Source organism: Falco punctatus (assembly GCF_963210335.1).
Source record: "Falco punctatus genome assembly, chromosome: 2".
NCBI classification, from domain to species: domain Eukaryota; kingdom Metazoa; phylum Chordata; class Aves; order Falconiformes; family Falconidae; genus Falco; species Falco punctatus.
In genome coordinates this window covers 38176968-38202741 of record NC_137581.1, presented here as the reverse complement: position 1 = coordinate 38202741, position 25774 = coordinate 38176968, and positions in this window count along the sequence as shown.

The window sequence follows — 25774 nt, the reverse complement described above, 5'->3', positions numbered from 1 at the left end:
AAGGAGACTTCATTTAATGTGATACTAAACAGAAAGAGAGAGGATCAGAAGACTTGTCTGATATAGTAGCCATCGTTGCTAAGGAGGTATGCTATACTTTCCTAAATGCTAACAGCTTCATGGCAAGACAAACCATACTGCTGCAGGCGGGTTGAAAGGTGACAAAAGCATGAATAGCTGATACCAGGCCATTGCTAGCTATGATAGGACAGATTCTTCTAGATAGCCAGAGATGACAGGAAGCATTGTTCACAGGTACTATGATAGCAGAGAAGACTCAAGTTTTGCTTCTCTGTTAGAAAATTAGATTGTTTAGTTGAGAATGTGTGCTTTCAACAACAGAATATGGCACCAGAGGTAAAAACTTAAATTGTTTTCTTTTCCCTACCAATGGAACATTTGTCTTGGTCAGATCTGAGTTCTGAAAATCTGTGTTCTATCTTTGAACTGCCTACTACCTGTCTGCAGTGTTATAAATGAATGTAGTGTGGAGTACAAAGAAATTGGTTAGTACTTGTGAGTCTAGATGTTAGTTCCAGGCACAGGCAAACCTGGCAATTGACTACAGTGGCTATTACTGGGAGTGGTAGCTTTGCTGAGGATCTTTCTAGGTTCTCATGACTACTTTGCCTCTGTCAGAGAGAACGGAAATCAGCTGAAGGAGTGATGCTGAATATGTAGTTCTATCATGTAACTTCATAGCCTGACTTATGCTGTTGCTGCCTCTAAGGGAAAAGGCAACACATGAGATGATAAGTTCTACCGCAGCCTGGAAAGTTAGTGTGGATGCTTAATATGGCTAGGAGCAGAATTGACCTTGATGGGATACCAAATAAGGGTTCAAATGGCTGAGAGTAGGTTTCCTGTTCCTTTTCCCTTTTGGTGAGTTTTGAATCATTTTAGGTTATTCCTCTGGATCTCCATCATCTCTCTCACATGCAGTCCTAAACAGCAGTATTAGCTATTAGAAAGATAATCCAGAGTCAATTGACCCTACCTATTTAGTGGACATTACTTAGCAGTGTCATTACACTGGTCTTCATCCTCTAGCATGCTGCATCTAATACATTTGTATACATTTGATACAAGATCAGAGTTCACCATTGATTATGTGCTCTCTTTGCTCATTTGGCATGGTCAATGTCAGCTTACTTATATATGTATCTCAAGCAAGCTTTTTTTTTTTTTATTTTTATTTTGGCCAGACTATTGCATGGTTCTGACAAGGGTCATGTCCCTGACAGTCTACTAAAATGTAAAGAGCAGTATGTAGTGGAATAAACAAACTTATGTGTCACTCGTCACAGCTGATCACCAAACTTCAAAATAAACTCACTTTTTCTGGCTATATGTTTTTTGTCTCTGCATGTGACCAAAATCCCACTATCACCTCAGTCTCATCCTCATTTTTCTGTAAAAAGAAACACAAGGCCTTTGTGGCACAGCTTCTTGGTATTACCTCTATTTGTATCCAGTCAGCTGGATTTACTGAGTACAATTGAACAAACTAAGACTGTATACTTAAGCAGCCTCCACTGAATTTATAGTTTACATATTGTGATGATAAATTAAGAGCTTATCTTTTCTCCTCCAATATCCAGGATAAGGTTAGCTAAATGTTTATATTGTGCTATGATTACCTCAAACAATTTGTTTTTCACTTGTTTACCTTTGAAGTGTTTATGGAATGAAATAGCTTCACTCTTTGTTTTATTCTTTTGGTTGGTTTTGTTATAGGTTTTTTCCAGACAAAATAGTTCTTTTTTTTTTTCTTCTTCTTTCTCTTGGTATGTGAGCACATTGAGCAGTTTATGGGTCCAGGTTACCTCTATCCCCAGGGAGGGAACAGTCTCTTCTAGGGTGTTTTTGCCATCCAACACTTCAGTAGAATTCTACAACACTACATAACTTTCTAGTGACTGCACTTGCCAATCCAGGCCATCAGGTCTTCACACAATTCAGAATTCACCTGTCGCATGCAAACCTCTGGCAGCTACAGAAGGGTGGACAGCTGCCCCTACTCCCAGGCATCATTTCTAACTCATGAGCACAATATGTTGCTTGCTGATGTCACTGCCCTCAGCAAATCAAGAAAGGCCCATCAACAAGGAGCCTGTCCTAGGCTAATTCTCTTCCTTTTGCCAGGGGAATACATGAAGTAGGCAATAAGGCAAAAGTCTGTTGTTGGGACTTGTCTTCCACAGTACAGAAAATCAAAATTTTCCAGAATGGAAGGTTGCCTTCAACCGTTCTCATGCCTATAATGTACTGAGACATGATTTAGAGCAGTGTCTTCACAAATGGTCTCTGTTGGCTGAATCTTCAAGCTTATCAGTCTAACTTTGAACAGAAGCTCTACTACTCCTTGTATCAGTCACTGTCCCTATCTTAGTCTGATCCACAAATTCACTGAGGATGCATACCATGCACTCATTCATGGGGGTGGATGAAGTTGCTGAAGATTACAGGTCCCAGTATTGATGGTCCCAGCTCAACCTACGCTTGGTTCAGCACAAATTTTTGGACTGTGGAAAGACCAGTACATACTGTTTAAAAACAAATAGCTGGGAAAAAAAAAATTAGGCATCACTCACTTCTTCCCAATAAGCTGGATATCACCCTCTGAAACCAGCCGCTGATTACTAAAAAATATCTCCACTATGGTAAGAGCTGCTATGCAGGCATTGCAGTTTCACAGAACTGCAGAATAGTTGAGCTTGGAGAGCACCTCTGCAGATCATCTACTCCAACCTGCCTGGTCAAAGAAGGCTTATCTAGAGAAAATTGCTCAGGGCTTTGCTCAGCTGGGTTTTGAGTATCTCTAGGGGTGGAGAGTACATGTCCTTCGGTATTCAATCCCTTGCACAGTAAAAAAAAAAAAAAAAAAAAGGCTTTTTTGTTATGTTTAAATGGAATTTCCTGCATTTCAATTTGTGCCAGTTACCTGTTGTGCTTTCCCTGGGAGCTGGTGATAAAAGCCTGGCTTCACCTTCTTTGCTATCCCCCCTCAGCTGGTTCTCTTCTCCGGGCTGAACAATACCAGCTCTCTCTCAGCCTCTCCTTGTCTGACAGATGCTCCAAAACCTGGGTCTCCAATGGAGCCATATCCAGCAAGTCCGTGTCTCTCCTACTGGTGAGCCCAAAACTGGACCCAGCACTCCAGATTCATCTCACCGGTACTGAACAGAGTGGAAGGATCCTCTCCTTTAACGTGCTGTAACACTTCTTTTAATGCAGCCAGGCAGCTGTTGGGCTTACTTGCCACAAGGTCACATTCTTGGCCTATGGGCAACTTTTTGTCCACTGAGGCCTCCAGTTTCTTTTCTGTCAAGAGGAAAGAGAGCTAAAGCTCTAATTCATCAAGGTAATAAGATAGTAATATTTTCAGGTGCTTTCTTTTGCATCTTTTATTTTTGGGTGGTAAAATATCACATCAAATGCTTTATTACATTCAACTACATAGGGTACACTGACTGAATACATTCCCTCTCTTTACTCCAAAATTTTGTCTAGACAATCTTTTCAACAGCAGACTTTACTCCCACCCTTACAAGGAAAAATGCTGGGTCTCTTTTGCTGTGTCTGCAAAATACATCTGCTTGTTCGCATCTATCGTGTCCTGCCATGACATTGATACATGAAGGAGACACAATATTGGTTTTTTCCATCACTTTTAGCAAGTAATCCTCCTCTCCCCTAGGAAACTGTGTCCATTTCCCTTTGGCCTCAGTCAAGCACTAAGTTGTGAAGTAGCAGCAGTCCACCACGTGCACTGTGAAGTCAGTTTACATGGATGTAGGCATGCTTTGCTGAGCCTCTGAAGCATGATACTTTTGAAGATAATACATCTGGTGGAGATCTGATTTCAGAGAGTTTGACACCTCCTCAGAGGCTAAGGAATTGTTTTCTACATGTGTTCATAGCTGCAGCCTCAGGGCAAATAAGGTACCAAAAGATCTCAGAAACCCATGGAAAATATATCACTCCAGATTATGCATTGGAGTCTCTAGAAGAGACCACACTGGCCTGCTGCAGAGCTCCAAGCCTCCTCTTGGACAGCCTCCATGCGCGGTATAGTTGCAGGCAAAATGGAATCTGAATCTGCTGAGAGACAGAGTGCTATACACTGCTGGCCAAAATTTATGTCCTCTCCTCAGCCCAAAGGTAAATTTCTTGTTTCTTAAGAGGTTGCTTACTCTGGATTAATTTCCTTACAAACTCAAATCTTGTCCCAGGATGACTGCATGGAAAATAGCTTTGGGCAGAAAAACATCTACTGGCACAGAAGTTACTCCAAATCTAGGAGAAATAACAAGACTCTAAGGTCATCTTAAGTATTGGCAGTAAACTGTAGGCTAGAATCAGCAAAAAAGAAGGGGAAAGGAAGAGGGGAGGGAAGGGAAGGTCAGTAAATTCACTAAGAAATTCTAAGTAATCTTGCTGAAGATTGACTACCTGTAACTGCATAGTTCCATGTTTGATTTTTAATTTCTTAGTGTATAGTTAAGGAATGTGTGTTGAAATTTAGGTGTAGCATTTAATTTTTTTCTCGTTTTGTGATTCAAAATGAAAAAAAATCACCCAGGCTTTGCTAAGGAATGTTACAAGCAGCTGCCTCTACCCAGTAGTGGCAGCCCAGGACCCTCCTACTCATGTGCTGGAGCCCAGCCCAGTGCCTGGAGACCTGGGGTCAGGGGAAAGGACACAGCTGTCACTTTCCCATTTGTAGGTTCGACCAGTAGTGAGGCTAAGCATATATCCCAGACACACAGGGGGGATACACACGCAGAGGACACTGACACAGCCAGTCACACAGATGGCCACAGACAAGACACTGACTCCAGCAGCACCCAAATTCAGGACTCACACCAGACACAGGCACAGATAGCCACCTCCCCTCCTTCTTTTGGGCAGGCAGAGGCAGAAGGTCACTAGTGCAGCATACATTACCACACTCTCCAGGTTCACAAGCACACACATATTCACAAGTCCCCCAGGCACCAACATAGTCCCTCTGCCCCTCCAGCACCCCTGCCTGGGTTCTGACCCCCCTTACCAGCCTCTCTGGTCCAGCTGGGTGCTCACTGCACACACGCAGCACACACACACTCATCCCACCGGCACCCCACACTTGCAGATCCCTGCAAATACTAGTACATATTCCACCTGCCTGATACCCCTGCCCAGACCTGGGGCTGGTCCAGCTCAGAATTTTTGCAATGAATTCACATGCACATCGCACACCTACCCAGTTGGGGAAGATACAGACACTTGTTCCCATCAGCTGACATCTGGCACACAGGCTGCAACCCATAGTCCTGCTCCAGCCACTGTTGCTGAGCCCCTCACTCAACCCGCTCATGCCTGCAACCCCCAGCAGCTGGCACTGGGCCTTTGCAGCACTGACACACATGGAATACAGAATGAGATTATACAGAGATATTGATAAAAAAAAAAATTTAGTAAGACAGGAAAGACTGGATTGCTCAGAAGCAGAGCTCAACAGACAAACATACTGACTGTCCCAATTTTATGTGCAATCAGCCTCTTTTATACCCCTTTCTGTCTTCCTTTTTTTGTTCCTCCCTGCTCCCCTTTCCTCTGCACATTGCCTCATCATTTGACATAGTCCCACTGATCCCCTTCCAATGTTCTGGACCCTGCTTTTCATCCTTATCAGTTGCTAAGATCCTGGATTGCCTGCAGTTTTTTGGTAGCCTATCAATTAGTGTGACTGACCAGGTTTGTTTCTGGTTATGGTCTTTGTTAATGCTAATTGATCATGTTTTATGTCTGTGTTTGTTTCCTTCCCTTTCCTTATCTTCCCAACTGAGAAAATAGACATCCTTACACTCCACATATCCTTACCACTTACTGTGACTGACCAGGTTTGCTCTTACCAACACATCCCTTATCACGTTGGTCAGGTTTGTCTCTGTGTGATCTTGTTCGTGACTTTGATCAGATACCATTATAGAAGCAGACATTCTCCATCCACATATCCTTACAAGCTTTAATCTATAGTTGATGGATGAAGAAGGCACCTGTAGGAGATGATTCATCTGTTCCTTAAGTAGAAGTCTCAGCAACTAATTGTTAGTCTTTGGTGGTGCATCTCTCTTTCAATTGCCTTTTGAAAGGATGGAGATGACTGGATTACATGGAACATCTAAAGGGTATCCCTTTCTAATAAAGGAAGGTTAATTGGGGAAAGTTATTGAAAGTGGCAAACTGTAAGTAAAGTGAATAAATGGAGAATAATTATATTTATTGGTACAGAGCTTTTTTTATATATTATCTTCAGATATAATAAGTAGAAAAACCAAGATGTAAAATACTGAAATCCCTCATATATTGAACCTTAGTAACAACTTGTCGATACTGGAAAAAAGGTTCAATTTTCATGTTTTTCAATTGTGTTGCAAAATGTTCTTGTATTTTTATTAACTGAATTATTGTTTTTTATTATTTTATTAGTATGCTATCTGGCTCAGTACAGCAAGACATATTTTTGTGTTCACAGTTTCAGACTTTATGGCTATTTCTTTGATTGCTTAACTGAAAGGAATAAAATCATAAAATTCATAACCTGAGTGATTTCTGTTTATAGAGATTTATGTACCATAGAAATTAAAAGCTGTTTGGGGATTTTTATTCTTGTGTTCATCATACTGGTCTGTACTCTTAGGGATGACTAATGAATTACAAACATACAGTGCCCTTCAATGTTAGTATCTTGCAAAAGATTTTAAAGCACTTGAAAAAAAAACCCCACACCACTGAAAAAAACACATAGAATCAAGTTGTAATTAAAAACTATAGCAAACAGAAATGTCAGCTCCTGATGAAAGCACTTTCAGTACATATACTGGGAATGCGTAAAATCCTTTTATTAATGTTGGTAGGTGAGTCATTATGGTTCAGTTAAAATATACATCCAAAAATTGTTGTAGAACCATTCACATAAATTCTATTACCTGATTTATATTCAGAAAGTTCAAGCAAATTATAGTGGTACCTTTTGGACTTACAGAAAAAATGGAGATGTCCAACATGTACTGGGTTTCAAATCTAACAGCTATTCTCCAGAGATTTCATGTATTTCGTGATTTATCCCATCATATTTCTTGTCAGAACATTTTACAAGTGTGCTTCAAGTCTTCAATCTGCAGCTTAGTTTTACTGCATTTTTATCACCAGGCAAGAAAAGAGATATTTAATACTGGAACATAACTATTTCAGGTAAAGTGGCACATCTCTATTGTATTTATTGAGTTTAATGTATACAACTGCAGTATGACTTAAATTTCCACCAGTTTTTGTTGTGTTTATCCCTGACTTTCTTCTGTTACTAATCCTGCCTTTCTTTCTCTAATTTTTATCTAAGCCATTGATATAGGTACCATGGTCTCACAAATGATAAGGTGATTGGATTTCTTACTCCTTGGGATGCCATCAGGTAGATCCTGTAGCTAGTGTAGCTGCAGACCAAATAAAACAAAAAAGTTGGTTGTCTAAAATGCAAAATTGTGGATATTAGACCTCTAGGTATTCAATGAGAAACTCCTAAAAAAATTTTGCTCTGTCCTTTCCCTGCTTTATTTTATAAATGTATACATGAGGTACAAATTAGGCTATGTGACTGTACAGCTCAGTGTGTGTGAGTGTTTGATCTCACTTGCTTTTCACATTCTTTTTTGGTCTCTGCTTGAGAAAAGAAAAATCATCATAGAACTGCCACATGACTATGAATATAAACAATAATAATGATTTTATCATGAGTTATGGTAATTTTGTTTTTTCAAAATTAACACCAGACTCTACATGGTGCAAGTATGAGAAAACCTGGGTGTATATATGAATGAGTCCTCCTCAATATTACAGCAACAGTCTAAGCTGGAAAGTTCACCTTCTCCAATTCATCTGATGAGAAAAAAATGACGTTTAAGGTCATAGTCTTGATGTTTCACTGCTGGAAGTATCTGCACTGAGGGAGTTTGTTAATGATACAATCTTCATGTCTTTTGTGTAATAGACCACTGTAATGCACTAAAATTTAGAAGTCAAACAGAAAAGGAGATCAAAAGGAAGGAAAAAAAGGAATATATCCATTTTTTCTCCTCCCCCACCCTCCATTATTGTATGCCACTAATGGGACTAACAAAAAAAAAATTCATCATATTATTTAGGACTTAAAATGAAGTATTTAAGATAATTCTAGCAGCAATCAGGAGTGTATTTTGATCTCAAATGGCTTAATGTACAATCAGCTAGATGTATTATAGATTTAATCACGCCTCTCCAAAATATTACGCTTTACAGAAGGTACTCCATTCTATCAGAGCTACTGTTTTGCTCTGATGCTCTCATTCTTACAGCCAACAGGCAAAGTTTAGTCCACCCTGAAGCATAAATTATGAACGGTTGCTTACCTGGCACAGATGGACACAGATGGAATCCATTTTGGCTCAAAATCAGTTTGCAGCAGTACAGAACCCTCCCCCCCAAATTTTAGATAAAATGAAGACCTGGTTCAGTCATTTACATTTAGATCAAGGCTAGCAAACTTTGAAACTGGCCACGTATTTTGTTACTAATTCTTGTAAAAAATAACATTTTCATTTGTTTATTAACAAATATCTTATAGATAGATACACATTTTAAATGCATACAAATACAAATATGAATGGCACAATACTTCATGAGATATATATGGGGGAGGTTGCACATGTGTACCTATATTCCTATGAATTACATATATATATGAGTTGAACCAAAACAGATAGCCTTTTGGCCATAGACAAAAGGGGAGTTTTTTCAAAGTGCTAACATCAAAATAGAATACTTTAAGCCAGGAACCGTAGCCCTCTAACAATGAGGGGCACCTGCCGTCTGCTTCACTGCATGCAAACAGTGTCCAGATTTTTGAATTTCTGGCAAGGTTCCAGTTCTAAAAGTTTGGGACCTCTGCTGAAAACAGCAGTGAACACCTGGGAGTAGGAACAATTATTCATGTATTTCCACCAGTGCACATGGGTGCAACTGAGAGTATGAGGGTTGACCAGTCTCATAATACATGCAAATGACATCCAAATCAAAGCCAAAATATCAGCTGACCTGCCTTGCAAGACACTGTGAAACAATTAGTATTCAGCTAGCCTTTCACCATCAACTTTTCAGACAGCAAAGGTTAAACACGAAGACTTATCTCGGGCTTCCAGGCTCATATATCCCTGTAAACTGATTTGCCTAGTGATAGCTGTAATTAAATAACTGAAATTCCCATATCACAGATGCTCTACATAACGTGGTTAAATTATCGTTGAGCCTTTTCATTCTTAAGCACTCAGAATAACAATTACATTTCCAGTGTTCAGGTCATCATACTCTGCCCATTTTGAGCGCTGTGAAATGAGGAATTACCAAGACTGGGCATATGACTCCTTCTGCAGAGGAATCTCTGAGATTTAATACATCCATAGCTTCTACATTTGCAGCAGCTAATTTAGAATATTGGAAAAGCTATGAAATTACACCTACAACTGACCTAAAATTTACAAAAAAAAAAAAAAAAAGACTGCTTCCGAATCATAGCATAAATTCTCAGAAAGCACTTCAAAATAGCCTGATATATGTCCCAAACCCATATTTTTGTTTGAGAGAGATATATATAAGTTAAAGTTCAACTCTACCAAGAATCACTTTTTTTTTAGTCCCTGGCCTAGGAATGCTGCTGTAAGGTTTTGTTCAATACTCTTACTAAAAGAGCAACTGTCAAGGAAGAAGGAGCTATATATTATGCTTCAGCCTACTGGTTTTCTTTCCACTAGACTGCATTAATGTTGAAGAGAAGCCACAATGCAGACAATAAAAAAAAAAATCAAAAAAATATAAGGCCCTGCATTAATGTTGAAGAGAAGCCACAATGCAGACAATAAAAAAAATCAAAAAAATGTAAGGCCATAATAATAAGTCACCACTGGGCAAAATATTTCTCCTTCTCAGCTGAAGGAAATACAATTCAAACCAAAAAATCTAGAAATGAAGGCATATTTCAGAAAATAGTATCCAAAAATTCAAAAGGGCTTTCAGATGTTCACAGAAGAAACAATCTATCAATCTGGCATTACCCTCACTAATGCAGAGATAACATGAGATGTTTTAAAAGGGCCACAGTTCTTATTAATATATTCAGAAAGGTTTGTAGCACAGGAAAAAACAATCTGTCAGGATTTTTTTTTTTAATCAAGCAAAACAAGTGAGCTTTAGTTGAGTTTAATGAAACTTTAAACCATAGTTGCTAAAGTCACAAAGATCTTGTGGTCAGCACAGATATAGCCAGTGGCTGAATCTTATTAATTTAAATATTAGAATTAATTATTTACGTTGCAACATGTCCTCATGATTTAGTTCATGTAAGTGATTGTGGTCAGGAAAAAAATTCATTGAAAATTCTTCCTTAAATTTATTTAAATAAATGGATATATTTCCATTAACATGTTTTGGCTTGTGGGCTTTGTACTGCCTGTGAACCTTCAACAGCCAGTATGAGAGCAAACATTTCAGCAGACATTGTCAGGTCTTCCTCACCTTTGAAACAAAAATCTGGTCCTGTTGCCTTTGAAGTTAGCAAGACATGCCAGATATTTCTCAAACAATGCAACAAATTAAAAAAAAAAATAACCTGCATTAATTTTCTTCTTAGTAGGCTAAAAATAAAGATTGCTACAGAAGTTCTCAAAAATGCTTCTCAAAACATGTTACTAACTAGGCAACAAGAGACTGCATACAAAAAGGCAAGACTGGCTTCTCTTAAAAATGTAGGCTACTTATCTTTAATTTTGCCTATACAGATTCCTTTGCTAGAATGGATATTTTTAGGGAAAATTAGATGCTGTATTTTATGCTTAAAAACATTATGCAGTCTTTAAATTGTTATTTCTCTTGCCTCATAAGCATAATTAAAAACAGACTTCAAAATATCCTCTTCTTGAGTTGATAAGAGTGAAAACTTCAAATAGCACTGCTTAATTAACATCTACAGCTATTACTTTTCTCAGTCATTTATTGATTTAAAAGGTTCCCATGAATTTTTGCATTGGGTGCAGGTGCTGAGGCATCAGCAGCGGGGCCTGTGGGGGCCCTGTGAGGCAGCCAGGGCTGCCCTGGGCAGGGCACAGCCTGTTCCAGCCAGCTCTGGCCCATCCACCCCAGGCCAAGTTGGTGGTGCCTCAGGGAAAACATGTTTTAGAAAGGGTAAAAAATGCTGCATGCAGTGAGGGGAAAGGAAGTGTGAGAAATAATCCTGCTGACACCAAGATCAGGGAAGGAGGTGGAGGAAGTCTGGGTACCTTCTGGAGAAGAGGTTCCTCCGTAGCCTGCAGGAGAGACAGCGGTTGGGCTGGCACCTGCCAGCAGCCCATGGAGAGGAGCACACTGGAGCAGATACCCACACTGCAGCCGGTGGAGGACCCCACACCAGGGCAGGTGGGCATGCCCTGAAGGAAGCTGCAGCCTGTGGAGAGCCCATACAGGGGCAGGGGAAAAGTGTGAGGAGGAAGGAGTGACAGAATGGAGCTGCCATGGACTGACTACAACCTGCCATTCCCCAACCCCTCACGCTGCTCAGGGAGGTGTCAGGTGAGGGACACAGGAATGAAGGAGTGAAAAAGATCCTTGGGAAAAGAGGTGGAGGTAAGAGGAAGGTGTTTTAATCTTTGTCTCTGCTTTTCACCATCTAAATGTATTTTAATTGACAATAAGTTAAGTTCACTTTCCCCAAGTCAAGTCTGTTTTGTTCATGAAGGTAGCTGGTAATTGATCTCCATGTCTTCAGCTTGATCCATGAGCTTTTCAGCTTATTTTCTCCCCCTGCCTTGTTGAAGATGGGGAGAGAGAAAACAGCTAGGATTTGGCAGCCAGAAAAGATCAACCCACCACAGCACACAAAAGCATTTAATGTTTCAAGTTTGAAAACTACAGAAAGTGTAAAATTTCACAGAAGTCAAGGAAAAAGAAAGGTCTTTCAAGCTATGCAAAGAAAATATCAAAGCCTCCTTTGTCACGACATTTTATTATTGTTTTGTAGAGTGGCAGCAATATGGAAAATGAGAACTGGCAGTCATATTTGGGGGGGGGGGGGGGGGGGGGAATCACTAAAAATCAGTTTAGCCAATCAAAAAATCTAGGTCTTCAGTCAGCAAATCACTGCAAGTTTTTGTGTAAAATTATATTTGTTCCATGCTTCAGAAGCAAAAGGCTGAATTGTAGAAGTGTTAATTAGAATTTGGGTTGATAGATAGATAGGTAGGTAGGTAGATAGATAGATAGATAGATAGGTATGATTTAGAGAGCCATGAAATACAAACTAGCATATTCCTCAAAAAAGTTTCTTACTTAATTTATTCTGTGTTCATTGGGATCTCTCTTTTCTGCAATATCTTTTCTATACATCCCTTTTGCTGTGTCTTCTATGCCTTCGCTCACGTCTAACATTTCTAAGAATTAAAACCCAAAGATGCTATCTTCAGGAAACAATTTATTCCTTAGTAGAAAAATTATGTATGAGTGCTTAGAACAAAACTAAATGTTTGGGGTTTTTTTTACACAAGTAAAAAGGCATTAGGTATGCAGGTGGATCTGAAAATAAATGAGCTGTTAGATTACTGTTATATAGGATATGTACATTCAAAACTTGAATGCTCTAGGAATGTTTTAGCAGTAATCCTCAATAAGTGGAAATAAATTTCCTGCTTAAAATTAAGCCATTGTTTGTTAATGAAATCCAAGAAGGGGAAAAAAAAAAAAAAAAAAACCAAACCAAAAAAAGAAAGTCTTCTCAACTAGGTGTCAGCTTAGTGGAATACTGCAAGAAAAGCTATTCAGTCTTACCATGTCAGGTACTGCTTTAAATATGGATAGCAGTCAAAAAAACTGTCTTATTAATGAAATAAAATTTCAGATTTAAAACAAATTTACATGGTGATGGAGATATCTTTAATTCTAGTCTTCTTACTTAGCTTTGAGTTTGCTGTTCATGGGACAGAAGGTTGATATTGTTGTCTGGGGAAGATGTTTAAATTAAACTCAAAAATCTGAAATGTGTCTATGTAAATGCAGAAATCTAATAAGATTTTGATCCATATTATAAACATTTGCATTGATTAATAACATCTCTAGTGTAGCTGGTGTTTGACTCATCTCAATTAATGAAAAAAATCTAGAATACTTATTTCAAATCAACCAAGTGCACTTACATTAACAGTTTGATCCTTATTACATAAATATAAATGATACACACTATATCTATAAAATAAATGATTTCATGATAATATCTTAAATGTGATGACTGGGGAGGGGGGGGTGGTGGTGGTGGTGGTGGTGGTGGAAGTAGAGTATCAAAAAGTTCCCTGTCTGAAGAGTTGTCCCTTTTCTTAAGACAACCATTAGTGTGACTTCAAAAATATAAGTAAATAGTAGAAATAGCATCTCATGCAAGATCTATGCCTAGCTTTAAAATGAACTCAGTAAAGAAGACAAATCCAACCATCTTTTTACATTCCCATCAAAGAAGAAAGAAAACCCCAACAACACAACATCAATATTTCCTTTTACCAACCATACTCCAGGGACTATGCAAAGCATGACTGAAAGTCATGTATTAGTTTCTTAGACTTTGCCAAGTTTGACTGAAGTGTGAAAGCAAGAGAGGACAGAAAAGTCACTCACCCACCTCCCTGCATACTTCAGAAGACAGTAATATAATAGAATAGAAATATACAAAATATCCCAATAGACAATAAATTTCAAGAATTATCGACACATTAATTCCTGAAAAACATACTAAGAAAGGACAGTTAGATTGTATCAGCTTCACACACATGTTTTTGAATGCAAATATACCTCCCTAAGAGCGGAGGTGAGAAAACTGGGACCTGATCTCTGTATCTAGCAATGTTTAGGGTTTTTTGCCAAATAGTCTGTCTTAAATGTATGAATACTGTTTCATCAATTTCAGCCGTAACAGCCCACAAATACTGGAATAAAAAAGCAGATTCTGATGCTGACTATTCAACAACTACTTATGCATTTAATTTTGAACAAATTTATGCTTCCTCTATTACCCATGCTCTTCTGGAATGACAGATGGCAGATGAGTGGGAATGCCTTACATCTGAGGGGCACTGCATACCTACATTTACAGAACTGAATCCTTCCATTTCTCTACATCAGCTGCAGCATCCTAGCTCTGTCACATTGCTCACTTGCCTGGCAGCACCCTGAAAACTCTCAGATGGTCTCTGCCTTAGCATGCTCAATCATTTTCTAAAGGATGGTGTAGCACTTCTCTTTTTTCAAGGTTTCCACTTTCGTTATTCTTTTCAGAGCAGCATAAAACTAATTTTGAGCAAAGTACAGTACGTACATCCCTTCTACAGTCCTGAGCTACATTTGCACAGATGGCATTTTTCTTTCACCTTCCTTTTGCAATGCCAACCCCATTGTTACCAACAATGCCAGCCTGTGTAATGAAAAGTAGGTGATCTGTCCTTCTGCTTACCCATCTGGGTAGACCAGTTTGTAAACTGTGCAACACACACCATGCTGAAGTGTTGTTATCAAGCTTACATGTTCAGCTTACTAATGTTCTCCAATCTGTGCTAAGTTGAAGCAGATTCAGCTGAAACCCTACTGGGGGCCTGGGTGAAATATCTATGAGATTAAACTGCGAGTGCATGACCCACAGTAGTGGGGGACATGAGGAAAACCATAAGCATCCTGTCTGCTTTGAACATTACACCTTCTCTTGAAAAAGAACCCTGCCAAAGGGTGTGTTCCAGATGGCCAGAGCATCTATAGTTAACCATATACATATATATATATCACTATAGAGTTAATCATAGTGTCCATGATTCTCCCACGGTGATGTAGGTCCTGAATGCATTGAACAGCTCTAACAACAAAGACACAAAGGATTTTAAACTAGTGACTCCCACTCAGACATACTGAGGATTTTTTAATAAAAACATCATCTTATGCTTATCACTGGTAAAAAGGCTAATATAGAAAATGCACAACAAAACAGCATTATGTCAGCGTATTAATCCAGGATGTACTTGTTTCATGAATAAGATGTGCATTACTGATGCTGTCCCATCTCAAGCACAGTAGATTAGATTAAGAAGAGGTATCAAGAAGTGCAGTATGGAAGATCAAGGCAATTGAACAGCTTCTGTGCAAACAAATATTAGTGAGGTTCAAATACATCAAAGATGCACACACTCATCAATGATACAACAAAAGTGAAGAAGAGCTACTATTTACTGGTTTTCATAATATGAAGAGCAGGAATATGCTGCTGAAATTTCAGGCAGAAGCTTTAAAAGAAAATGTTTCCTACATGACATTAAGTTAAATTGTGGAATTTTTGTCACAAAATCTGTGGATTATAAAATTTTAAGTGAGATTTTAAATTGAAGTAAAATCTCTAAAGCTACCTTTATAGAAATGAAAAGAAAAAGGTTTTTAGATCTTGTAAAACAATTTAATTTTGTAACAATTTCTTTCTTTTAGTTTTGACTTTTTTTCAGTCTTCACTTACATTCAGAAATGGTTTGGTTTTGTTTCTTTAAAATGCCTTTATAATGGGTGTATTGCTTCTTATAAAAGTACTCGGCTATAAATCAGATCCATATTATCACATATTCCTTGCAAATATTTTAGTCAGAGTGCTAGAAGTTATTAAGGAATGAGTTTTCTTATTGAAAATGTTCCATATTTTTAATAAAAAACAATGGAAAATATTCAAAAGCCAAGTATATTGAACAAGGAAGTTCTGATTGTCAATCTGGTGGTTAAGCCTGTCGGGGAGAGAGCTCATTTCTGTGGGGCTATTTACGCATTTTATTTGAAGAGTTGGTTAAAATTGCTATGTAGTATTTGGTACTATGGCAACATCTGCATTACAAAAAGCATGTACTTCAGGAGTGATCATTGGCTTCCAATCCATGTAGCAAGAAGTTGGCTTCGTCTGTAGAGGACCAGCCACATCCACTTCATATACTTGGCTATGATTTCCTGCTAGTTCTTTCCAGTGCCCCTGTCACCTTGGTGAAAATGCTTGAAGTAATTGGAGGACTGTGATGAAGCTCACCAGAAAGGTGTTTGTGCAGCAGTAAACTACTGAGATATGGCGTGAGAGATCGCATGCACTAAGAACAGTGCTTTAGATTGCTTTCTGAGCAGTCTGGTGGGACAGTAGTAGAGGAGTATGAATATCAGGGGGGATCATGTCTGATACTCCTTTGACTATATTACCTATGGGAAGAAAACCTTGGAGTGAACAATCTCAAAAATCACATCTCTGTTCAATTCTAAAGGGAGCTTGGAAAATTTCATGAAATTCAAGGGAGCAAGAACTTGAAGTGGGGAGCTAAGTTATCTGAAAGATCTCCAAAAGATGATCAGATCTAGTCCTGCCTTATTCCTGAGAGTTTAACACAGTATAGCTGAAAATACCAACCTTTGTATTTGCTATTCCTTTGGTGTCTAACCCTGCACATTACGGTAACCTTGTTTATGAAGTCAGAATCAAGAATTAGTTCTTGCAACAGTGAGCATATTCTTCAGTGTGAAACAAACCAAACAATTTTTGGTGGGGTCATTTGAATGGAAGGAAGCAGCTTTTGCATAGTAGAAGCATATCCTTTCAGCTCTGAAGGTCTGTTGACAAAACAGCTAGACAGGGTCTCCATAGGCAGTAGGTCACCCAAAATTCAAGCATAACGGAAACTGAACTGTTCTTTCCAGAATAAGCATTTAGCCCTGGTTTTAGAGTATTGCATCTATCCCTGTAACTGAGCCACAGAGAATTCTGCTATGTTCCCCAGAAAGATATTAAGGCTTAGTTCTCAAAACTGTTTAAGTGCCTACCTGAATTCAAAGGACATTGGACACCTAATCAAAATTTTAAAACGTGATACAAATACTTAATTTGTGTATTTCACAATGTGGGCTCCTTCTGGCAATGTACACACTGACTATCCAGTGAAGTCCTTGGGACTCCTAGAACTGACTTCATCAGGTTGTCTATCACCATAAATATATACCATATACTTATACTGCGTATCAGCTAAATATTTGGTATAGAGATGAAAAAATACAGGAACTTTTGTTCAGAACTTACTAAAGTTTGGCAACCCTTTCAGCCAAAGAGTATGTCTCTATGGGCTGAAATCTTCCAAAATAGGAAAAAACCAGTCATTACTGTAGAATGAAAAGAGGATTTCCAACAGCTACGTTGCCAGTAGGAATAAAACATGCATCAGCATCCAAACTCTTCTGAGTGTTTTATTTAATCTGCTAATTGAAAAGGCATAAAGCTGACAAAGACAGATAATTGATCTTATAGGTCACTGTTTGTAATTCCATGTTCTCCCCCTGGCCTCCCTCGCACAATATCTCATGTGTAGTGCCATAGTTCTGCAAGATAATGCTCAGGGGTATTACAAAATTTGTAATTTAAGTCTAGGCTTTTGGTATTAATTAAAATTTGCTTCTGTAGTTGCCCTGAATGAAAGGAAATAATTGCAGTTAAATATACTAATGCAGGTAATGCACTATCTAATTTGTTTTCTGAAAATCATATCAATTTATTAAGACCAACTGGAAGTGGTATGAAGTGACAGTACTGAGAACACCAAAAAGGAGCCTAAGGCTTGTATGTCATTTGCATTTGTGATTTTACGTACTTCTTTATTTAAAAGTATCTGTTATTTCTGAGGAATTCTAAGGTATTTCTAAGTATAGAAAAGTGAATTATTGAAATTTTTAAAAAAGCACAAACCCATACCTTCATATGGAAGGAAAACATGGAAAAACATTAAAAACCAAAAATAAATAAAGTGTGAAGATCTCCAAAACCATAATATAAAATGTATGTAGCGCAGCACCCATGTAGTCTTACTACCTCTTGAAGATACACACTCCCGCCTGAGATTGTGATAGTTCTAGTGTTGGTTGTGCCTCATATAAATAAATGCAGGTGCCATGGTTTTACAAGGAGTTAGGTACCCTAGGCTCCCCTTAAGGTAAATGTACAGTCACTTCTAAGGCTTGTATCTTCTCATTGTGATATCCAAAATAAGTTAGATGATTCAAACCAGAAGAAATGCAGGATAATTATCTCACATGTTCAAGGTGAAGTTCCAGTAGTGTGTTGCAGAAACTCCTACGAATTGCTTCTTTTTTTTTTTTTAATATTAACATCATCAGTCAGTGTATATCTCATGAAAAGTAATCGAAGAAGGTTAAGACATGCAGAAGGATTGAGGACTGATGTTAAGATTTTTAACTATTTAAAACAAACTGAAGGAAACTTAAAATAAATCCTTTAAAAAAATAACCTAATTTTCCTTGGAGCTTGCTGCTTGATTTTGGCTATGGCTTGGCTTGCTTTGGACATTGCTGGCTCTGAATTACATATTTTATTGCTTGATTGTTGGTTTATTAAAAAAAAACAAACAAAAAAACGCCCAAAAAAACAACACCCCCCCAAAAAAAAACCAGCTTTTGAAACAATGTGAGTTTATGGTTACATTAAGTGTAAATAAAATAACATGACAGTACATCAGTCAAAGGGAAAGGTCATTAGGTGTGTATATAGAAATATTTAGAATGGAGTAAAGAATTGAGGAAAAACGAATCCTGAATTCAGTTCTCATGACCTGTCATTTTCAGCTCCGTAAAAAATCATGAAAGCATACACATTTACTCAATCTGAAAAGCAGCAGAAATCTAGCCAACAGAAAACAGCATTCTGGAAGACTCCTTTTCTCCAAAAATTATTCTAAGGTGAATATTAGCTGGGGGCATCAGTATCAGCATGGAAGAAAAACAGGTGCTGTGGATTCAGCATTACTGACTGAGTTATTAAATAAGTCGTATTGCTGAGTTGTGTTTCAACAACAGGAAATTAGTTTGGATGTGCTTGAAAACATTCAGGATAGAAGGAAAGGGAAGAAGTCTGATGTAATCATCTAAGGTTTGGAAATTATTCAAATGACACAAGGCTTTTGCATTGTGATCTAAAGCTTGTTAAAAAGTAGATGAATGAGCCCATGAAGTTAGAAAGAGGAAGAAAAATTACATTCTTGAGGTTTTAGAGAAACTTAAAATGCCTCCACAGCAACAAAAACTGTACTTAGTGCAGTTATTTTTATTTTCTGGAGAGAAAATTACAATGTCAGCATGATACAGATTGAACGCAGGGTCAAGAAAAGAATCCTTCATTTGGGGCATAAAAGGAAAAATATAAATAATGTTTTACATTGTATCCCTTTCTCCTTGGCCTTTTTGTTTTGTTTTGTTTTCCTTTTAAAGATTTTTTCAAAAATCCAAATATTCTCTTTTGGGCAACTGGTGTCCCCCCATACCTTCAACATCCTTTTTTCAATATTTGCCCCAGAAGTGAACATCTTTAATACTAGTTTCGAGATTACTTCTTCAGAATGCCTAAGGTGGAAGTAACTCACCAAATAGGAATATATATATACATATATATATACACACATATACATATATATAGGCCCAGAGTTTCTAAGCATACTGATGTTTTTACTTAAAGAACAACACAAAGTAAATTATAAAGGAATTAAAGGAAAATACATAGTTTTCAACATACTTTCCAAACACAAAGTCTTTTATTCTGATTCACTGCTTCCCTGGAATCCCTTTAGAACCTACTTATTCTCTGGCCTTCTCTGCTTTATTCTGCCCCTGGGACATACAGCTTTCCTTCATCCTTAGACATTGAAGAAGTGAAGCAGATCAAATAACTTACTTGTTTTCCCTTTTATAACTTTCTAGCTATTGTGCCTGGTGAATCCCTGATCAGCCCTACAAGATTTCTCTGATCCTTTCCAAATGACTTTATTGCCAAGGTGACAAAACAGTTCTCCTCTGTGGGAATTAACTTATTGTCAGAGCAATTACAATTGAGTGATCCATTTTAAGCCAGTAATACTACTGTTAGCCCTGGATCAGAACTCTACAAATTTTACTTAAAGTTCAGGCTAAACTACTGTAAGAAAGCAATGGCTATCTTTGCAGTCAAAATAAAGTTTGTACTTTGTCAGGCAGAAACAGAACACTTAGTCTCAAAAATGAATTCTGCACACTGTGCAGACAATGTCCTGAAACTGTTACCTTGACTAAGTAAGAGCATAGTATTAAAGTGAGAGGTTTATTTTCAGTCACTTTTTCAGTGCAACGTCTTGGTAAAATGTATGTGTTGCAGAAGAAAAATGAAAAGATTATGGCTACCAGCTGAGAAGGCAGCAATACAAGAAATACAGGATTGATACTTTCTAATGGAAACTGAATTTCCATTCCACTAGATACAGCCGTTATTTGTACTAATGCACTGATGATTCTACAGCAACTACAGAATGAAGATACAGGGAAATGTACACAAAGTACTGCTGATAAGCTTAGAGACATGATGTGAATATAAATATAATTTACAATCTTATTCATTTTGGTCTAGTAATAGGGGGTAATGACTGAGCTCCCAGGGCATGGGGGGCCTCTTCTTCTCTCACTGACAGAGAGCACAGGGAGCACTTTGGGAAAGAAGGCTAGGGAACTTGAGGAGCAGGACAAATCTCCATAGCATATTTGTATAAGGAAGCATGGGCTACATTCACAGACATATTTCAGTTTCAGTCTAAAATATCCTGGAGGGCACTGCTTGAATCTGGGCCACATTTCTTGTGCAAAAGCTGTACTCCCTAATTTTTCTGCTATTTCTGCACCAAATCTTCTACTTCTCTTAGAAAAAACCAGCAGCTCCATTGTCATTTTTCCAAAAGAAACATCCTTTGGCTTTGTTTCTACACTTTGAACACTTCATAGTTTAATGTTCCCTTTCCCAAAATCATTTGCATCTTATCCCATGAAGCAGTCATTTCCCGTTATGGTGAGTTTTGAATCAAATGCCTTCAAGTTCAGATCTGTACTTGTTGATAGACCATGCTTTGTTTTCCCCTGCACTTCACCATATCTAGCTGTAGCATCTGTCAATGCCTTCTTATTATGCAAATTTTTGGAGATAAAGTCCTTTTATGTATTTACATGATATCTGACAAAAAGATGTTATTCATCACTGAGCCTGTTGGCACTTCTGTGATTCAAATAATCATTATAGTACACATAAAGACTGAAGAGAAATTTAGATAATCTTTCTTAAACTCAAAAATTTTGAGGCAAGTAAAACCATAAGTGCTGTTATCCTTCCCCCGTGTGTGCATTGTGAAGGTTCATTAGGTCATAAAGGTATAAATTGCCCTAAATGGGAAATATTATATATATAGAATTATGTTAAACTATCTGCCCAACTAAGTCTTGCCTTGCTTCTGAGAGTGCCAAAACAGATGTAAAACAGTGTCGGTGCTCATGCTGTTTCTGAAAGCTCTGTTACGGCTGCTTTTCTGTTCTATTTCTATTCTATATCTTAACAACAGTTTCTGAAGGGGTGAATATTAACCACAATTTTGCATATGGAAAAAAGGAAGGGAAATAAATTCATGTGAGATTGAAGTTATGTCTTTGTAGGAACTAGAAATATATTGTCATTTTAATTGAAGAGTATTTCACAGATCATCTAATGAATACAAAGTCAATTCATTTTTCTGTGATGAGTGATATATATTCATTTTTGAAATGCAACCTGAGCCATTTTACCTTTCCATTTCAAGGACATTTTAGACATCTGTAAGACTCACCCTTTTATTATAATTTCATGCTGGGAAAGTACAAAGGATTGTCTGAGTCAATAAAAGACTGTTCAAGGGAATAGGCAAAACTTTAATAAGTCAGTGATGATATATCTTATTTTAGAAGACAGAAATGATTTGGCCTGAGTGTGCTAAGCCTTTAGCATGCTGTGTGATTAACTCTTTAGTTAGTATGCTCCACGTGAGCTAGTGATCTCCCCATGCAATAACCTTTTTATATAAAACTTCTGTAAGGTATACTTGTACTTGAGAGACCTGTAGATTTGGCAGGATTCTGTAATAACTTCTGAAAAAGAATTTCACTGTCTGATTGTCCAACTACTCCCAAATGGAAGATATCTAAAATGGATGAGCATTACCCTATAAATTAAATATGATGTGAGTGTAGCAGTGGCAGAACCCATGAAAGCTTACCACACAGGTTTCCATCTTTAAACTACATAATGATATATTAAATCCCACATATTAGATACGAACAGTGCAAAGCACCTTTCCTTGCAGGAGAAATAGTCAATAGTTGTCACTGTGTGTGATTTTATACCTTTGTCTGAATCAGCTAGGTGGTGCTATCCTCAGCCAGGATACTTTCCTAGAAGAATCACAGGTCTGGTCGGGAAAGCCAGTTCTTGTGTTCCGAGTCTAAGTAGTCACATGTGTTTTCTGAATAGTCAAAATTCTATTAATAACAGATAAGAGTCTGTTTTAATTTACAGAAGTAATGAAGAGCTCAGTCACATACAGCAGTATAAGATGAGACAACACAATAAATGCACACCATCACCACATATGTGCTAAGCTTGTGATTTATAGTATTGCAGAAAAGAGCAAATTTATTACTACTCTGTATTTTGGATGCTTTTGGCACTTATACAGAGCTGCAATAGCTGGAAGTCTGAAAAGCAGTGAAAAAGTTAATTGTGTACGTCTCCACACACCCAGAGGAAGTGCTGATTGTGTTACTTCTGAGATACTGCTAATAAAATACCTATCTATTTCAATTGCATAAACTTCACTTTGCTCCTAAAATCCAGAGACACCTGAATTTAAGTTTTCTCAGAGCTTTCAAAGGATGTACTTAGTGGAGCTTTGGGGTTTTCTTCTGTTTTATTTCCTTTGGAAGGAAGGAATTATTTATTTGCAAGCACAACAGAACATTCTCTATAAATGAGAGTGATTATGAACCCCAAAGGTTTGGCTGTATTCTATCAGATGATACAGAGAAAAACAGCAGATTTTTTAAAGTTGCTACTACAGTATGTGTATGAACTATTATTTTATATAATATAATTTAATATTCAGGAAGTAATCAGAAGATGTGAGTTAGAGTTGCAATAGATATAAAAATAAGACGGCAAAACCAAGAGAGGTCCACAGAGGAATGCAAGTCACTAACCAATGCCTAGAAATGCAATACACAGCACACACAAAGTATTTCATCAATGACTAATGAAGGCAAATCGCCCAAGTCACCTTCTATTGCTTTCTATTTGTGGTTTTATGTTAAAGTAGTAAATCAAAGGTTTTTGAGGGATACTGCTGTCGCATTGAGAAAAAAATAATTGTCTGTAAATACTGACTGAACATGTACCCAACTTTTCCACTTCAAATTTAATTGCCTATCTTTTACACTTTATACACTATTTTGATGATTCATATGTCAAAGACTTAAACACATTTAGTATAGCTAGTTTCTGTAGGTCCAAAATTCTGCTTTAGTTACTTTTCTGCCTTTCACACATTCACCCAATCACCTTCAATTGCATTACTTACTGATCATGTCAGGGATAACCTGGGATTTTCAGTTGGTCTCCACATATTTTTAATGTGTGATAGTAACTTCTAAAAAACATACAGAGTTAAAAGTTCACCAGCAGGAGTGATCTCCTGAGTAAAACTAGGACCCAACTCATTTACAGCAGAACTTAGCAGGACTTCCACATAGTGATAACCTTCTTATAAGGTCACAGGAAGACCCTGGTGTTCCTTACAATGAAGGCAGGAGAGCTATGTAAGACACTTGAGCTTTCCTACATAGAAAACAGTATGAGCACCTTCACTTGCTCTTCAAACATCCCACAGGACAATATGATCAAATAAATTTGGGTTGTGAAGCATTCTGGGCTGAAGTACTCAATGCCCCAGGATCAACATGACTATACCTTAATGACCTCACAGGGTCACTACACATTAACTTGTTAAATATAAAATAAAATATTTATTAAAAAAAAAAAAGTGGTTTAGAACTTTTAAAAGCTTTAATAAATTCAACAGTATTTCAGCTAATATGTTTAGGACAAATCTTAGTGTCTTTCAGGTTGACTAGGCACTACTTTAACATAGCCAAGTAAATAGAGATACATATCTGCCTTATTAGGTTCTTTCCATTCTGAAAGGGTGTTTCAAAGTCAGTAAATTTTGAGGAATATGTCATATTATTAACTATAAAAAAACCCTTCTTTTTTGGTTATCTTGTTAAACTATGAAAGGTTATTTAATGGGATTTTATTTTAAATGATGCAAGATCTTCATGTGTTCAATCGTAAGCATAATCAAAACTATTTTTTTCTTGAATTCTACCTTCCATTCAGTAGTATAGCTTTGGATAATAGATTTAAACTGAAAAGAAATACAATCTGAATTCTGTAGGAGAAAGATTTATTAACCAACAACTAAGTTATAAAAGAGATTTCCTTAATAACCCCATACTAAATATCTATGCTTTAGTCATTTTGCCACAGGTGGTACTATATTTAATTATCTTTGTAAAGAAGACAGATGGCCTGTGTTTCAGAAAATCGCAGCTTTCTTTCCCCTTGATTGGCCATGTTAGCCAATACTCACAAATTACAAAACTTATACTCTCATTTTCCTGAATTAGCCTGAAGCAAAAATGAATCATGGCTTTGGTCTTTTTTTTTTTTTTTTTTTCTTTTTTTTTTTCCCTCACACAGTATCAAATCATTTCAAAAAATTTTTAGAAAACTCAAGCTGACTTCCATTTTCATAAGAAATCACTGCTAAGTCTATCAGTCTCTGTGTTATGTCTATAACTAAATACCCTCTGAATCTCATTCTTTTCTCCCACTGGTCTGAATTACTTACTATTTGTTAATGTAGACAGAGGAATCTCAACATACCTGAAATGCTTTCTTATTCTCTCCAGTCTTCTTATACATGCAGTAACTAGACTGAATGTGATTTTGACCTGACCCAAATCTTCCATGTCACCTTAATACCTTCAATCAAAGCTGAGAGAATCTTTATACTCACCTTCAATTTATTTTGCTATTTTTTGAATAAACAGAAAATAAAATCTGTAATTGAGAATAGTCCGGCAGTAGCAAACCCATTATGTTTACTCCACTGCAACTGTAACTATTCCAAGTGATCTTTAATCCACAGTTCATTGTCATGATAGCCTAGTCTGATTCCATAGGAGTAATTTGCTTTATCTTATGATAGGTACTTGGGGAGCCTTTAATCCACAGATCATTGACACAGTAAACTGTAACTCCTTTTGTACTTTGAGCTATTACTATCCATTTGGTAAATAGCTGCTATATTAAAAAAAAATAAAAAAATCCCTTAATGTATATATCAGTATATGCACAGCAGCTATGTATATTCAAAATTGTTTTCCAAAAATAGTTAGCATATATCTGTAACAGGCGAATACTTCTATCTGAAGACTGCTTTTAAGATTTACTAATCCAGAAAGTGCATTAAAAACCAAGGTAATATTTAATTGAAGCAATTCTAATTAGCATTGATACACACAAATGACTGAAAGAATAAGAACATGTTCTAAAAAGTCAGCCATGCAGGTGAAAATAGCCTCAGTCTAAATCGAAGGTCTAAAGCAGAGCAAATACCCAGTGACACTCATTTTTTCTAGTATTACAAAAATAATATTTCACCTTAGGCAACTCCTTCTGCAAGGTTTTTTTCCCTAAATTTTGGACATAAATTTGGATTCTATG